Source organism: Episyrphus balteatus, chromosome 2 (genome assembly GCF_945859705.1).
Source record: "Episyrphus balteatus chromosome 2, idEpiBalt1.1, whole genome shotgun sequence".
In the NCBI taxonomy this organism is placed as follows: Eukaryota; Metazoa; Arthropoda; class Insecta; order Diptera; family Syrphidae; genus Episyrphus; species Episyrphus balteatus.
In genome coordinates this window covers 4,331,062-4,350,388 of record NC_079135.1, presented here as the reverse complement: position 1 = coordinate 4,350,388, position 19,327 = coordinate 4,331,062, and positions in this window count along the sequence as shown.

Below are 19,327 nucleotides of genomic sequence, written 5' to 3'. Positions count from 1 at the left end.
TGCATGCTCATGACTAAAGCCTATACTTCCTACATATAAATTTGAGATTTTTTGCAGACTTCCAAAAAAATAAAAGACTACTCAAAAATGTATCTAAAAATTAGGTTGTTTTTCAAAAATTTTTATTTCAAAATACAGGGCCTATGAAAACAATCCGTTTTAGACCCCTAATTTTTTTTTAAATATCTTTCTCATGGTGTAACTCAAATTTCTGTGCAAAATTTTGCGTACCTGTAATTAGTCTTTTGTCGAAGGTCTATGACTGCAAAAAAACCTTCACAACTTGGTTTTGAAATTTTTTTGAATTTTTTCAATACCTTTTTTAACTATTGAATAAATTTGTCTATCATTTAAAAAAAAAGTCAACTCTTTACGACTTACCATTTAGAAAATAGCCTCTTTTTTCAATGTCTTGTTACCCCTATTTACCCTATAAAATCTTAAGTTTTTTTTTGCCTTAAACCTTCTCCTCTTATGCCTCTTTGATTTAAAAAAAAAATTAAGAAAATAAGTCAGTCGGTGTGGCCGGTTAGCGAACGTACACAAAACCAAACTTTAATATAACTTTACTTAAGTCTGAATGTTTAAAAAATAGTTGACGAATGGTTAATGTTTCATAAATTAATTTATCAACAAGTCCAGCCATGTAAAAACAAAAAATAAAGAGGTTTTTTAAAAAAAAGTAGTTTTGGTTTTTTGTTAATTTCTCGAAAATCAAAAGATATTTTTCAATCCGGTTTTCTGTTTTTGTTTAGAAATAAATAAGAGCATCGAATTTTAAAAACTAAATTAGTACTTAGTTACATGAAATTTTGAAAAAAATTACTTTGAAATTTTTTTTTCCAATTTTTTTTTCCAATTTTTTTTTCAAAATTTTGATTTTAAAAATTAATTTTTCAAAAACTGTGCCATAAAATGGATTTGTTTAAAATGTTTGTAAAATACTAGGGTTTTGGCTTTACAAAAAGGTATAGCACGTTATTGTAGGTACAACCGTTGATTTTTAATAATTTTTTTTCCAAAATAAGTCAATTTATTTTTTAATTGCCCCTCCCCGCTAAACGAAGGGGAATGGACCCCCCCTCCAATACAATTTTTTTCTTGTATCGACCTAACCTACACGCTCTAGCTTTTTGGCACATTACTCCTGAATCACCCTGTAGGTATAGATATTATCTGTAGATAATGCCACTTTTTTAAATGACAATTTATGATATCTTTTTCGATTGAAGCGATTAGTTTAAACTACAAAAAAAAAAACTGAGTAAACGCAGTTACACTAAACTAGTACGGAACCCTTAGAAAATTTGACGAAGAATGCGACCAGTCCAATCCCACAACCAAAAAGTTTCACATCCGCATTTTGAATAGTTAAATGGAAATTGGTTGGTGTACCTGTTTGATAAAGAATTCATAAATTGCATACTTTTTGGATAACATTACATCTATGTTTATTACATACTTTTAGGATTACCGAATAATTTCAAAATTTTGAATTTATATAATTAATTTTAGAGCCATAATAGAACGCCCATGAAAAATAAAAATAATGTTACGCTGAAGAGTTATGACTTTATTGACTTTAATCTTTAAAAGGAGACGATTCATTTGCAGTTGAGAGACACAGTTTTCAATTTAATTATCGAAGTATTTATAGAATGTTGAGGAGCTTATAATAAGTTTTATAAATTGTTTAATTCCAAAATGTTGTCACTTACAAAAGTGTTAGGTAAATGTTAATTTAAATTATCAATTATAATTATAGCACCAAGACAACTTTTACAAACTTATATAATTACCTATTTCTGTTTTTAAAGATGAACAAAAAAATTATTTTGATTTGAACTAAATTTTTCAAAACTCTTTATTTATTATTTTTATACAATTAAAAACTCAAAAATAGAACTTTTGCATAAAAATCGATGCTCGAAAACTTCAAATATAATTTTAAAAATCTGAAAGAATTCTGATAGAATACATGAGCCCTTATAAGCTTACTCTGAGAAGAAGCAATAAAAATAAGAAAAGATAAGGACATTGTGGTCCAACCTAGTTTCCTATAATGTCAAATCAGAAGTACGTAAAGCAAGATTTCATCGAAGTACAAAAAGCTCTACGAATTCACAGATACCTGCTTCCTTTTGACAAAAATAAAAATTGGCCCAGAAAATTGCCCCCAAACCATTGATAGGAGAGAAGAATAATCAGCTGCCTTCGATACCTTAACTAAGGTTCTTCTCTTTTGCTTGATTAATACCAAAATGACGAAGAGGATAATAATCCGGGTTGGGGTCACAATCCCGTTAACCGAAATCCCAAAAACCCAGAATCCTGAAAATCCTAAATTATGAAAACCAAGAATCTCCAATCACGAGTTGGATCCCGAAATCTCGAAACATTATATAAAATGTGTGTATTTTCGAGATTCTGGTTTTTCTGGGATTGTGTCCATCTTAACCCATATCAAAAGAAAGGAAAGGCTTAATTAATACAACGTAGAAGCAAAAAATTTGGTAAGGACCATACATCATTGGGTCTTTGAAACTTTTTACGAAAATTCTTCACAGTTTTTTACATAGAATTATTAAATTAGTTAAAACGTCACTCAGAAAGATGAGTCACTAAAAAAATCAAAAATCAGACAATCCTTCTTAAATCCAACATTCAAATGGAACTTTTTCACTTTTAAAATTAAAAAAAAAATATTTCCCTCCCTCCATCGTATTTGTCTATGAGTCTGAGAGCAAATAATCATTAAAATCTTAAACACAATAGCCATCAATTTGTTTTTACATTGCGTTCACCTTTAAGTTCACAATATCAAGATACCAAATCTGATAGGTAGGTTTTTGATGTTCTAATTGCTTTTCAAATATTTTTTCCATCTATGTCTATGATTTGTGCGTTAATTTCAGCCTTTCAAACGAATAGATAATAAATCAAATAAAATTGAAAAGAATACAAAATAATAAAAGTGACTGTGAAATATTATTTTTATAAAGTCGAAAAAGGGTTCATTGAACATTATTTCATAACTCAAGGTTAAAAGTCCAAAAAAGCCTTTAATATAACTTTGGGCGTTGCGTTGCGGCGCGGCAAATCTTCACAAAAGTTTGCACAAAAAATCTTTCACAAAAAAGAATTAAGAAAAAAAGAAAAAAAAGATTCACTTATTATGGACATGGACAGAGTTAGTTATAAATTACATCATCACGCACTGCCAAAAAAGTCATTAGCACATTGCCAGAATGAGAGGTGTCTTCTATTTTTATAAAAGAACAAACAGATTTTATTGATCAGCAAAAAAATTGATGGGCTCTAAAAATGAAATTAAAAACAAAAAGTAAAAATTTAAAAAACGAAAACCCCTTTTGTACACCTTCACTACCCCTATATCCAATTTGCAAACAACTTTCCTGTACAAGGCGACCGGCCGGCAAGCACATGGTTTGTCCATGTTTGATGAAATTCTCAAAGTCGATACCCCCATTAGAGAAGAGTCATGCTCGTATAGCTTTTCACACGTTTGCCTATTTCGAGGGGTAACATCATCTTCTAATTGCTGTTTGCGCGTGGTCATGGTCATCGCCCCTTCCCAATTTTTTTTTTTATTTTTTGCTTTATTTCAACTTCCTTTTTCTGTATTCTGCTGGTAGTGTGTAGAATAGAACACACGGCAAGTATATTAGCAAACTTTTGATAATGAAGAGTGTTTTAGCTTTCAGCTAGCATATTTGCGACTTGAAACTCTCGTTCTCAGTTTTTTGGCTTTTTGATGGAAACCCCTAAAAAAAATTCAAATATAGAGTTGATGGTGCTGGTGCTTCGTCTGGGGCCATTAGCCTTTTCGTAAGAATTTGCATAATGGAAATTGAATTTTTTTGTTAGTTGAGTACCTAAGCGTAGCAAGAGCTATGAACCAAAAAAGAGTGATGGTGATGTTAATAGCTTTAGCTTGCGATGAGAGTGAATTTGAATTTCGAGATAGATTGAATGGGTCAATATCCGAAATCATTTTTTTTTTTGTTTGTTTGTTGGTTTTATTGTGAAATATGATAGGCACTCTAGTAGTCTTGTAGGTGTATAAGATAATGGAAGAGCACATGGAAGATTTAAATAATATTCACGTTCACTTAAAAAAGATTTAAATAATAGAATTTTTTTCACTTTTTTTATAATAAACCTAAGAAAAGTTTTGAAAGTAAAGTGAAGTTTGGAAAAATTTCGAGGCATTTTATTACCCTTTTCATAGTTCTTATAATTCAAGAGAGCTACTTGTATTTTTTGCCCTTGCATTTTAAATTTTACTATGAATAAGAGGTGTATTTTGCAAATAACCGAAGTAATTTAAAAATAAAATGATCACAACAAAAACATTACTGTTAAAAAAGGAGCCAAGTTCTCTTATATTGAAATTATGCTGGCACAAAAAGTACTGAGATGTAAAAGTGTACCAAGTTCTAAAGTTTGGGTTCAAATTCGTATCAATAAAATTTTGATTGTTCTCTTGACAATTTTTCTTTTAATTACCGATTCTTAAAGTTATTTCAAAAATTGCCAAGTAAACAATCAAAATTTTATTGATACGAATTTGAACCCAAACTTTAGAACTTGGTACACTTTTACATCTCAGTACTTTTTGTGCCAGCATAATTTCAACATAGGAGAACTTGGCTCCTTTTTTAACAGTAATGTTTTTGTTGTGATTTCACTACTTTTTGCAAGGTATGGCTGTAGAATTGAAAATCTCTGTATTTGATGAAAATTCAGTGAAAATGGGCGGTTGCCACGCCCCCTGGCTGAAATTCTCAAATTTTAAATTGTTTCCTTTGTATAAACTACCATCTCTACCATTCTACCAAATTTCAAGATTCTACGATAATCAGAAGTGCTCTATTATATTTAATGAAAATTCAGCGGAAATGGGCGGTTGCCACGCCCCCTAGCTGAAATTCTCAAATTTTAAATTTTTTCCTTTGTATAAACTACCATATCTACCATTCTACCAAATTTCAAGATTCTACGATAATCAGAAGTGCTCTATAATATTTGATGAAAATTCAGCGGAAATGGGCGGATGCCACGCCCCCTGAATTGAAAATCTCAAATTTTCGATTTTTCCCTTTGTATACACCACAAGCCCTATCACCGTGTAAAATTTCAAGTTTCTACGTTAACGGGAAGTTCTCCATAATTTTGATGATCTGTCAGTGAGTGAGTGAGTGAGTGAGTCAGTCAGTCAGTTACGGTTTTTGCGATTTTTGAAGCCCTATATCTCAGAAACTACTCATCGTAAAAGGCTGAAATTTTGTGAGGAGTTTGGTTTTGACCAGTTCAACAAATGTAGCGAGTTTGAAATTTCTAGCTTCTTTGGTGTGGAAGTTAGAGGGGGGTCGAAAATGGCCTGAGTTGTTTCCTGTAAATAAGGGTGTAGTGCCAAAGTTGCTAGAGAACTTGGCTGGGCACTACCGTGCCCCTTGATAATAGTCAGTTTGAAAAAAAAAGCTATTAGGTATTTGTGTCTGCCACTTCCGGTAGAAAAACCCCAGTGGAAGATATTGTTTTTTGTGCTGCCGACATCGGTTCAAGACTTCAGTAAAAGAAAGTAATTACGTCAAGATCAGTGAGGATCAGGCTAGTGAAAACTGGACTTAGGGCACTGAAGTCGGTGCTAAAATCGGATTTTCCAAAAAATAGCCAGAGAAAACGAAACGTCTTATTTGAAGTCAAGGCAAGTGAAACAATGTAACCTCTTCCACGGAATCGTTCAAGTTCAAGAGAAAGACTATCCTTATCTTGAGATTAAAAAGGTTAAAAAGGTCTTTTTAAAATCGAAAGTCGCTATGATGCATAAGTTTGAGTTTTGGAAAATCTATTGTAGCTTTTTGGTGACACTTGCAGATTCATTTTTCAACAAGATAATGCGGCTTCATGATATTAGGCCCCGATAAAAAATGAAATAAGGCCCCAAAAAATACGAATAAAACAACAACGAAATTTCTCAAACTTTTGGGGTGTTCTTTCATTTTGTTGGGACTTATTTCATTTTGTTTTTGGGGCATAATTTCATTATGAAATAAGGTCCCAATGAAATAAGACCCCAATACTAATTTTGGAGATTACTTTAATTTTATTTTAAAAATAATTTGGGGACTTACATATTTCATTTTTATACTTCACATGAAAAGGCGAAACTAAATTGTCTTTCAAAAAAAATTTTAAAAGTACCTACCGCTTATTGTGGACTCCCTGATAGTTAGCAGCAAGAAAAAGCGTAACTAACAGAATAGCCGCAAAAAATAGCGTGATTTCTTGCAGCTATTCTGTTACCCCCTGATCGGTTTGCAGAAGGATCTTTACATAGAAAAAAAACATCCTTGAGGAACAATTTTAAAAATTCCGTTCAAAAAGATAATCAAAACAAGTTGGGGCCTTATTTTTTGGGGCATTTTTTCATTTCTTTCACTGGGGCATAATTTCGTTATGAAAAAATACCCCAATTTGGGGCCTTATTTGATTTTTTCTTGTTTGGCCTTATTTTCTTGGGCCAAATTTAGCTCCTTGTTATAAAGACAAAATTGAAGGTTTGAACTTGCTTTGTTTTAATGTGATAGGTACATATACTAATATGAATATAAAAACCCACATAATAAAATATCTCAAATTTTTTGAAGTGAAAACTTCTTTAGTATCGTAGTGATTTGAAACAAGATGAAACGAAAACGCGACAGGAAAATTCAACTTGTTATAACTTTTTTGTTTTAATAGATAGATAAATGAAATTTATACCGTAGAAAGTAAATAGAATAAATTGTAACTATTCAAAATTTAAATTTTTTTATATTCAAGATCCTGAGATAACGGTGAAAAAATGTTCTTTTACTAAACACTTTGTATCTTTTGATTTAGAGCACATAAACATTTGATTTAACTTTAATACGAATGCTGATAATATGTATTACCTTTCATTTGATATATCAGACATAAAGGTACCTGCTCTACAAGTGAATTTAAAGGGGATGGAAGAAATAAAAGATAGATTTTTTGATTTTTTTTTTTCAAGAAAAATTGGTTTTTAAGGTTTCACTTCTACCACGTGTGAATTGCACTCATGATTTTTTTTTTGTTTGGGCCTTATTTGATTTTCTTGAGGCAAAGCTACTTTTATGAAACAAACCACCAATGAAATAAGATCTCAACACTAGTTTTGGGGCTTAATTCTTTCTTATTTTAAAAACAATATGGGGCCACATTAAATTTTTATAATTATTGACGCTGATATTATGAAAAGCAAACTAAATGTATGTTTTTACAAAACTTCCATTCACTTTGTTTACATGTCAAAAACAACATGTTAATTGTTATTTATGTACTTACAAAAAAAAAAACTGAAGAGAATGCACAAAAATTCAAAAGACCTCGACCCCTCAACCATGCAAAGTTCAACTTTAAGTATAAAGTTTAACATTAATTTCTTTTACTTCATTAACTCATCATTAACATTCTCATAATTTCCATAAACATCATCATAATGACAATGACAATCATCGTCATGATTTTATTCATCATCATCGTGTGCCAAAAGTTGAATGAACCTCTTTTATGTCATCATCATCATCATCATCAGCACCATCGCACAATGATTACATGCCAATTTATTGTAAGTGCGTTGTGCGTATATATTTGTTTATCGTGTCGTGGTTGTTGAATTGAAACTTTCGAATTCCCAATTTGTTTAAATAGTGTGAGTCAGTGTAATCATTCTTTTGAGCCGAAGAAAAAGAAACAGAGAACCATCGTCCGGCAAATGGTCAATTGGAACAAAATAAACAAAAATATTGTGTGTGTTCTTCTTGGTGATATAACATATTAAGCAAGAGAGCTTTAACCTTTTTTGTGTTACCGCCAAAAATTAAAAAAAAATATAAGAGAATTCAATCTACTCTTTAAAAACTCACTCACACAACGATATACAATTTTTTTGGGGAATTTTCGGCAGTTTTATTATTTGTTTTGAGCCCCAAAATTTGCTCTTAATAGGTTAAAAAAGTGAAATGCTCTCCGTATGTTCTCGTGTCGATCAACAGAGAATTTCATTTTTTGGTGGATACCTTTTTTGGAAGTCAATCACCTTTTGGGATAATACAAAGAGTTTCATTTTCCATGACGATATGATGGTGATGGTTGATGGAGCTGCGATGGGAGATGAAAGACTGACTCTAGCAGCCTTGAGATTCATTTACACAGATACATAATTCAAAGCTAAACACTGGGTCAATGATCGCAAGAGGTGTTTGCACCTTCTTTTTCATTTCTTTTTTTTTTGGGCTTTGATTTAATGGTTTTTAATTTTTCAAAGCATTTTGAGGCGATATTTTGTATCATAGTTGATAGAATATACGTGTATTCTATGAAATAAAAAAAAGAATTTTTTTATGTTTAAACAAGAGGTGATTAATAACAAATTCAAGAGTTACTTTTCGATATCGATACACGTGTGGTCAAATTTAGTTTTTTAAGGAGAACTGGGTACTTACATATGCAGATACCTATTATTTTTATTTTATAAGAATTAAATCGCTTGTAAACAAAAATGATGATCTAAAAACTTTTTCGGTACCAAGTTCATGTTTCAGAATCATACGAATTTGTAAGATTTTGTATAAATGAGATTCGTAAAAGTACTTATTGATAGTAAAGTGATATTATATGTTTAACTAAAATTGGTAAAGACACTAATTTGCAATTTCGTGTAGTGAAAACGCTTTCTGAATTTTTCAAAAGCTGAATTAACATTTTAACAGTGATTTTATTTTAAAATTGTGTTTTCAATTTACAATTTTCATATCACATAGCACAAAAAGGAAGCATTACCTTGATGATAAAATCAGATTCAATAGTTATATGAAAATTCTTATTTTTTTCTTCGATTGTCCTATGAGCAATAAAATTAAAGAAACTAAAAAATGGTGATTTTTTAAAAGAAAACATGAAATTCAGAACTATTATCTACCATTTAAGCTGTGACCAAAATGATACGCCAATGAAACTTGGTAAAAGTGCTTTATCAACGACGAAAAATCAAGAATCTAAGCAGTCTATACAAATATTTTGGATAAAGGGTGTTTTTTTTGGAAAATTTTAAATTTGGTTTTCAGAACTGAAATAAATGGTAGGTACTTGAGATATATGATTTCTATAGAAAAGGTAAATTTTCTCAAAAACGGCTGGAACGATTTTAAATAAAAAATACGTAGGGTAAATTAGGGCATTATGGCATACCTAAGCACAAACTCAAATAACTTTACTACGGACTACAATTTTTACTTCAATCATTTTTTTTAATTAAATTTCATAAAAACGTAACATAAATTAATTATTTAAGAATAAAAATTCAAGCTTTTTAACAAAAAATAAATTAAATTAAAAATAGTCCAAAAAAAACCATATTGCCCTATGTACGGGCAATATGGCGAACCCCATTTACTTCGGAACCCTTTACTTTTTTTACGTATATTGAGCATTTCTGAAATATAATTGTAAATAAGTTTCATAAAATTAACGTTAAATTGAGGTTATTTTCAAATATAAAAAAATGCAGAGTTACTTTTGAAATTAGTTTTACATAAGGGCATTATGGCGCAGTCGGGTGTAATATAGCGCCATAATGCCCTTATTACATCTGCGCCATATTGCAAAATATACACATATTCACAAAACTCCAAAAACTAAACACAATTCTTACTTCAGTTAAAATATAACAAGTGATATAACCAAACCAAAACTGTACTCTGCGTTTCACTCTTTACAACAAACACGTGCACTGTATACTTACCGAGATACACACAAACAAAAACAAAGCGATATTATATTGGAACCCAGAACCGGTATATTTTTTTTGTTTTCTTTTTTGTTTGGCACAAAAATAATAGCACTGACCTGCGGTCGTCACAAGGCTAGTGTTCGACGAAGGCCAAAGTTTCTGCATTGGTTTTATTTAAATGCGAGTATTGGAAGTATGGTAGTTGAGAGGTTCGCCATAATGCCCGGTGCGCCATAATGCCCGAAGTTACCCTATACGTTATCAAAGGTACCTGCCATAGAACCACTTTCTTGATTTCTGACTTTTTCAGAAACGATTTAACCGATCTACACGAAAATAAAAAAAAATAAACTTAAATTAAAATCAATGCTTTGAAAACGGGAAGATACTTATTTTTTTGAAAATTTATTTTGTACAATTTTGTTTGTATTAAAAAAAAACTTATTTAAAAAAAAAAGGTTAAATACATTGCACACTCAGTTTGGAGATCAAAACAATTAGGAAGGGTATTTTCGGTATTTTATATACAATTTTTAATCCTTTTTTTACAATTTTTAATCCTTTTTTCTTTTTCTTTAAAAAACCACAGACAAAATTATATTCTTTTATTTTTAATAATGCTATACAAAATATTAATATTTCAAGTAAGTTTTTCAATATTCAAAATACCAAAAAAAAAAATACCCAAATGTGTCAGTCTTTTTTGGGTTTCTGATTCTTATTTTGGCTAAAATAATTTTTGGGTTTAAGGTTGACTCTGCAACATTCATAAGTTTCAAATTCTTTCATAGTAAACTGTTATTTCAAGACTTATTGCATTTGATAAGCCTTTTCAGCTGTGTCTGCCAAAAAAGAGGTTACTTATAGTCAAATGCAAAATTGTACAAATCATTTTTTTTTCAAAATAACTAACAAATCTTTCAAAAGCAACCACAAAATTATAAAACAAAAACAAAACAACAAACATAAATAAATATAAAAAAAAAGAAAGGCTCAAATCCAAACTGTGACTAACTATAACCTGAACTTAACAAAGTTAAAAACTCTACCAAAGAGAATGGAGTGCAAAAGGCGAATGAACTCTGCACAGCCTACCACCAGGCCAGGGTACTATATACCTCATGATCTTCACCGCTCGCTCTCGCGTCGATCTTGTTGATGATGAAAGTTATGCAACGGAGAACGGTGAATAGCAAAATAACACACACACACAAACACACAAAGAACCAAGAAAACACCAACTGAAAGAATTGAATGTTGCATAGTATTGCCACTAAAAGAGTATTTTTTTTTCAGACGTTTAGACGTTTTTTGAAAAGTGTTGATGATTTTCAAAAGTATATTTTCTAGAACAAAAAACTAGAATAAAACAAACTCAAAAAACTTCAGTTAAATCTGTGTTGTATTTTCTCAAAAAATGTTGGCCATGTTTTTTAAGTTTTAAGATATATCAAAAATTCTACGAAATCCAATTAATTCTGTGCCTATGGCAACGCTTTTTAAACATCCAACTTTGTTCTGACTCTCTAACCGATCTGATCACCGCTGTGACTGGTTTCAATGTATTTGCAGTTTTCGCTGCTGCATTTTCTGCAAAAGAATATTGCCTGCCACAGTTAACGGGGAAATGAGGAAATGGAAAACCCAAACACTGTTTACTGTACATTCACCCACTTTTGCGCCAATATAATCTTGACTTTGCCTGCAACTTTGTTTTCGCAACACCATACTCCTCACACCGCTACTCTACCATCATCATCGTTCGTCGACCGACCGACATGTAAGAAAGTCTTTTCACGTTGCATGTCACTCCATCTCTCTCTCAAGACACTGCACGTCTATCCACCCCCTGTTTGCCTGAAGTTTTCTTTCTGATCGCGCGGTATGATTTTCTCTTATTTTTACTTATTTTTATTTTTTTTTTTTCTGTGTCCATAGATTTTTCACCTGGAAAAACAGTTAGATGCATGGATCTGCAACGCTATAGAATGGGGGAAAATGTGAGATAACGGTAGATAATGTTCCATGTTCCCGACTTTAGGTAGTGAAATGACTACACGAGGTGGGGTGGCATGGAATTCGTATCGAGTTGATGATGGCAGCTCACAGAACATGGTTAGAACTTTTAAGTCGAAGTTCTTGTGGAGGTCTGTGGGTGTTTTTGGCAACATTGTGGTGTAATTTATGAGATTGCTATGCAAGCTAGGCGCACATTAAATTGCATTTTTTTTTATTTTTTTCAAATGCAGTTTATGTGTGTATATTTTCTGTTGATGTAGAAAAAACTAAACAAAAAACCCAAAAAAAAAAAAAAAAATGGGTAAAAAATTCAAATGCGGCTGAAATTTAGGCATTTTACTGATGGATAAGCGCCACAACAAATTGTGGCGTGCAAAATGATTAAGTTTGCATCTGTTGCACATTCCACATGAATTTATTTAATTTTATATTTTTTTTGTTGTTTTCATTCCGGGAGCGACGCACTTAAATTAGGTCAACAGGTGAACATTGTTACAAAGAAAAATTGTGTTTGTCGATGTAAAATGTGATTTAATCAAATAGAACTTGAGCTTCTGCGGTTGAAAATGATTATCATAAGACTTGAATTTATTTTACTAGGCATCAAGATTGTAACTTTAATTGAAATTATTTATAAAATTATATAATTTATTAAAAACAAAAAAGAAATAAAATAAAATATTGTTTCTCAGGTTCGAGCATCAGCTCTTTCGTTTAGCTCATTAAACATTTTAATTTTCTATCTTTGACTGTATTTTCGATAAAAAAAAGATGATGGATGGTAGATCTATGAGTATTGCCATATATAAAGTGTGTTTTTTTGGCATAGCCATCTGTGATGTCAGTAGCAGCTGCCGATAAAAAAAGAAGAAGTCGATAAATAAGAAGAAAATCTTTGACCAATAAATATTTATTTCTTATTTTTTTGTCGAAAATTGGTACTTGAAAAATCTTGTTGTCAATTTCTACTAAAAAAACACACACCCATTACATTTAAATATAAATTCAATACACAATTATAAATTTATTGATTTTGTAAGTAAGTTTTGTTCATTTAAATGGATTAAGATTTAAAGCTTTTAAGTAGAATAACCATCAAATTAAAAATATTATTTCATTTTCTTTTTAATGATACAATTTTCCCTCTAGTTTATAATTAATATGTCAATTAAAAAAGACAAGTTCATCTATTTCTTAGCGTTTGGTAAGTTTAAGTGTAAATAATTCGATCCAATCAATCTTTTAAAAATCATAAAAGTGATATAAAGGAAGAATTTATTAATTATGGTGCTCAGTAATATTTTACAGTTAAATTTGATCACACTGAAAATGTTCCTTAGTATAATGTATCTCATTTTTCTTACGATTGTTGTAAATATTCTGGCAAAAAATATCAAACTTCAAGAATTGATTATAAGAGTTTATGCAGAAAGTGATTCAGCAACAGTATATTTTATTGGAAGTGATGAAGAATTTTTAACCAATGCCTTACAAGCTCAGTTTTATATACCAATATCAAATTTTGATGGTGACTTCAAAGAAAAATTAAGAAAATCTATCAATGTTGTCATCGTATTGCTGATGCCCGAAGATGACCCAAAATATTCGAAAACCTTACAAAGTCTCATTGAAACCATTCAAGTTAGAAAATTCATCATCATTGCAGCTAAAAATTTAGAAAGTTTGATTCAACATTTTTACTTTTTTAGTAAAAATAAGTTCACAAGAATATACGGAATTTTGGATAACAGTTCATCTTATGCATATATGCCCTATACTGAAAATAAAGTTCAAAAACTTTTCGATAACGATACCAGCCTTCTTCCAGACGCTTTAAAAGATTTAAATGGAGTTATCTTAAAAACATTTATAAAAAACGACTTCCCACAAATTTTTTGGTATTCGAATGAAAGAGGAAAAATTATAATTGGAGGAAAGTTTGGTCAAATAATTCTACAATTTTTTAAGAGACATAACGCCACTTTTGAGAAAATAATTTTAAATACAACAAACGAACAACCAATGGAAGTCTTAGTTGAAGCACTCTTAAACAATAAAGTCGATATAAGTATGATTCCCTATTTCCCGCAAAGAAAAATTGACATGAGCTATCCAGTGGTAATTGAAGACTTTGTTATAATGGTGCCTGTGAATGGATATCTTTCTCCACATGAGTACTTTCATAGGCCGTTTTCAGCAGAAGTGTGGCTCTGGATTGGAGCTTTGATTTTCTATGTCACAGTTATCAAGATCATTCTAGGCAAAATAACAACTTGCACCATAAACATTTGGTCTAGTTTCAGTGATACTTATCTAACTTTATTGAATTTACCAACAGAAAAACCGATATCTTCAAACTATTGCATTTACTTGCTAGTATTTTTGTTTGCCTTCATAATTGGCAACATATTTGGAGCTCATTTTCAATCCTTTCTCACGATTTTTATTCGAATCAAACAATTTGATACAATTCAAGACCTCATAGATAATAATATTCCTATTATGATCGGAAAACATCGTTGGGATTTAATGGAAAATTATACTTTTCCAAGTGGAATTGAAAAAATAATTCTACCAACAAGCTATTCAATATACGTTCCACAATTTATTTCAATGCGAAATACAAGTTTTGCTTATGCTTTAGATGAAGGTAGATGCAAATGTTTAATTAGCTTACAATCATTGTATAGCAAAAGCTTATTTCGTATAGCTCGAGAAACTATTAGTAGCAACTTTTTGGCATATTTATTACCACCGAATTCACCATTCAAGGATATTTTGGATTATTTCATCATTGAAATCCAACAAACTGGTTTGATTCAGAAGTGGGATGCAGATGTTGTTTATCAAGCAAAGGCATGTTTTGAATCGAGGATTTATAAAGATTATGTTCCTGAAGAAATTCATGTTCCTTTGACATTACAACGGTTACAGTTTGCTTGGAATATTTTAATGATTGGATTAGCAGTTTCAGCAGTGGTATTTGTATTTGAAGTCGTTTTTGAGAAATTTATGTTTTTCTTGATTCTAAAAAAATATTTTGAATCAAAAAAATTAAATTTTAATCTTTAATTTGTATAATTTGTAGTTGGTATAATTTTCAATACTTTGGCACAAAATGGTTCAATCAAACGCTTGCAAAAATGGCTCTTATTTTTTTTATGTTTATGTTTTAATAAAGCAAATCAACAAGAATAAAAATGAGACGATTTCGGTATTGCAAAAAAGTGGCTTTTTTCTAAACGCAAAGTTGTAGAAACTTGAATTTTTTAAGTGATAAACAAATTTATTGAAGCTCACAAAGGTATTGAAAATGTTTTCAAAAATTATTAAATCAAGTTATGAAGGTTTTTTTAAAACAAAAACATGATACTAGGTTGGCCTTCAACAAAGTGGGTAGTGGAAATTTTTTAGAGAAATTTGAGTTATACCAATGGAAAGTTAATGATTAAAAAATATAAGCGGTCTAATACGGATTTTTTTTTCAAAAGCGCTGCGTTTTGAAATATGAATTTGTGAAAAACACCTTCCAAATTTTTTTTTAATTTTTAGATGTTTTTTTATTTGTTTGGCATATTTATTAGCGTTCAAAAAATTTCAAACTAATAGGACATAGTTTTAGCCATGAGCAATGCGTGCATCTGAAATTTTTTTTTAGAAATTTTTTTTACCGTTTTTTTTTTTTAACAAATATTATTAAGGCATATTATTAAAGCTGATAAGCTTTCAGATGATATAAAATTTACTATAGTTTGCGATATAAGAAACTGGGCATTAGGGTTTTTTTTTTTTCATTATAACTGAAAAATTCAAATTCTGAATAATGAATAATAACCTACGGAAATTTTCAATGTCACAGCTCTACCACTCTCTATAATATTCATATTATGTAATATCATATAATAACGAAGAAAAAAAAAAACAGAAATAAAAAAAAATTAAATTATTTTTATTTTAAGTGGAGCGATTGCAACATAATTCAATTTTAAAGTTCAAGTGACCTCAACTCCAAAGCGTTTCGCCCAGGTACGACAGTAGGCTTATCAGTTAGATCTGTCGTACCCTTACTAAGAAACTTATTTTAGTCGATTTTTACCGACAACTTATAAAACTCACAGCAATGAATATACTGTGAATTTTAATATTCTAAGGGAATTTGTCTGAATTCAGACACTTAGAAAATGTACGCCCGTGGTCGTACCTGGACGAAACGCTTTGGAGTTGAGGTTGTGGGTCATGCCCCACGTGGGTCATGCCCCATGTGGGTTATGCCCCACGTGGGTAATGCCCCACGTGGGTAATGCCCCACGTGGGTCATGCCCCATGTGGGTCATGCCTAATGTGGGTCATGCCCCACGTGGGTCATGCCCCATGTGGGTCATGTCCCATGTGGGTCATGCCCCATGTGGGTCATGTCCCATGTGGGTCATGCCGCATGTGGGTCATGCCCCATGTGGGTCATGCCCCACGTGGGTCATGCCCTATGTGGGTCATGTCCCATGTGGGTCATGCCCCATGTGGGTCATGTCCCATGTGGGTCATGCCGCATGTGGGTCATGCCCCATGTGGGTCATGCCCCATGTGGGTCATGCCCCACGTGGGTCATGCCCCATGTGGGTCATGTCCCATGTGGGTCATGCCCCATGTGGGTCATGTCCCATGTGGGTCATGCCGCATGTGGGTCATGCCCCATGTGGGTCATGCCCCACGTGGGTCATGCCCTATGTGGGTCATGCCCCATGTGGGTCATGCCCCACGTGGGTCATGCCCCATGTGGGTCATGTCCAGTGTGGGTCATGCCCCATGTGGGTCATGTCCCATGTGGGTCATGCCGCATGTGGGTCATGCCCCATGTGGGTCATGCCCCACGTGGGTCATGCCCTATGTGGGTCATGCCCCATGTGGGTCATGCCCCACGTGGGTCATGCCCCATGTGGGTCATGCCCCACGTGGGTCATGCCCCATGTGGGTCATGTCCCATGTGGGTCATGCCCCATGTGGGTCATGCCCCTTGTGGGTCATGCCCCATGTGGGTCATGCCCCTTGTGGGTCATGCCCCATGTGGGTCATGCCCCATGTGGGTCATGTCCAGTGTGGGTCATGCCCCATGTGGGTCATGTCCCATGTGGGTCATGCCGCATGTGGGTCATGCCCCATGTGGGTCATGCCCCATGTGGGTCATGCCCCACGTGGGTCATGCCCCATGTGGGTCATGTCCCATGTGGGTCATGCCCCATGTGGGTCATGTCCCATGTGGGTCATGCCGCATGTGGGTCATGCCCCATGTGGGTCATGCCCCACGTGGGTCATGCCCTATGTGGGTCATGCCCCATGTGGGTCATGCCCTACGTGGGTCATGCCCCATGTGGGTCATGTCCAGTGTGGGTCATGCCCCATGTGGGTCATGTCCCATGTGGGTCATGCCGCATGTGGGTCATGCCCCATGTGGGTCATGCCCCACGTGGGTCATGCCCTATGTGGGTCATGCCCCATGTGGGTCATGCCCCACGTGGGTCATGCCCCATGTGGGTCATGCCCCACGTGGGTCATGCCCCATGTGGGTTATGTCCCATGTGGGTCATGCCCCATGTGGGTCATGCCCCTTGTGGGTCATGCCCCATGTGGGTCATGCCCCTTGTGGGTCATGCCCCATGTGGGTCATGCCCCATGTGGGTCATGCCCCATGTGGGTCATGCCCCACGTGGGTCATGCCCCACGTGGGTCATGCCCCATGTGGGTCATGCCCCATGTGGGTCATGCCCCATGTGGGTCATGCCCCATGTGGGTCATGCCCCATGTGGGTCATGCCTCATGTGGGTCATGTCCCAAAGAAGGATAGGAGATGGTAGATTTATAGTTATCAAAATATATGAGGTATATTTTTTTTTGTCCAAAGCTATCTGCATGCGCAGTAGACGCTACCGATAAGAAAAGAAATTAAATCTTGTCAAATTATTGATTTAAACATTTACAAGCTTTTAAGCTGAATAACCTTTTAATTGAAAAACATTATTTCATTTCCTTCTTAATGGTGTCAATTTTTGATCATGATCTCTATCTTAATAAAAAGTCAAATGACCGATTTCATAAACATTTAAAAGACTTTTAAATTTTTAAATGAAGTTTTTTGTATGGAATAAACGTCTTTTTATGACGTAAAAGCCTGATAAATGTTTAAAAGGGCTTTATGAAATCGGCCATAAGGCAGGTAGAGCTTTTAGGAAAACCGTTTAACTGCAGTTGATACTTTTAATTCTAAATAATTCAATTTAATCTATATTTTGAATACCAGTTTTTTGTTTGTGTTAAAAATAAAAAAGTGAATTAACTTCAGCAAGAAAAAAGTTCATCCAGTTATATTTAACAATTGAATTTGACCACACAGAAAATGCTACTAAATTTAAAGTACTTCATATTTCTATTGCTTATCATAAATATTCTTGCAAAAAATTTAAAACTTCTCGAATTGATTGTAAAAGTTTATGAAAAAAGTGATTCGGCTACAGTGTATTTCATTGGAAATAATGACGAATTGTTAACTGATTTCTTTAAAGCTGACCTCTGCATAAAAATATCAAATTTTGATGCTGACTTCACAGAAAGATTTAAAAGAAGTAACAATGTTGTCATTGTATTCCAAGTGACCGATGATGACCGAAGTTATTGGAAAATCCTGAAAAATCTCATCGATTCTATTAAAGTTAGAAAGTTCGTGATAATTGCAGCTAAAAACTTAGAACATTTGATGCAATATTTTTACTTTTTTGGTAAAAATATGTTCACAAGAATATTCGGAACTGTGGGTAACAAAACATCTTATGCATATATGCCCTATGCTGAAAATAAAGTTCAAAAACTTTTTGATGACGACACCAGCCTTCTTCCAGATGCCTTAAAGGATGTAAATAGAGTTGTCTTACAAACATTTATGAAAAACGACATGCCACAAATATTTTGGTATGCCAATAAAAAAGGACAACAATGTGTTGCTGGAAAGTTCGGTCATATAATTCTAGAATTTTTAAAGAGACATAATGCCACTTTTGAGAACATAATGTTAAATACAACAAACGAACAACCTATGGAAGTCTTAGTTGAAGCACTCTTGACCAATAAAGTCGATATAAGCTTAAGCATGGTTCCGTATTTCCCTCAAAGAAAAATTGACATGAGTTATCCATTGGCAATTGAAGATTTTGTTATAATGGTGCCTGTAAATGGATATTTATCTCCGCATGAGTACTTTCAAAGGCCGTTTTCAGCAGAGGTATGGCTCTGGATTGTAGCTTTAATTTTCTATGTCACAGTTATCAAGATCATTCTAGGCAAAATTACAACTTGCACCATAAACATTTGGTCTAGTTTTAGTGATACTTATCTAACTTTGTTGAATTTACCTACAGAAAAACCGATAACTTCAAACTATTGCATTTACTTGCTAATATTTTTGTTTGCCTTCATAATTGGAAATATATTTGGAGCTTA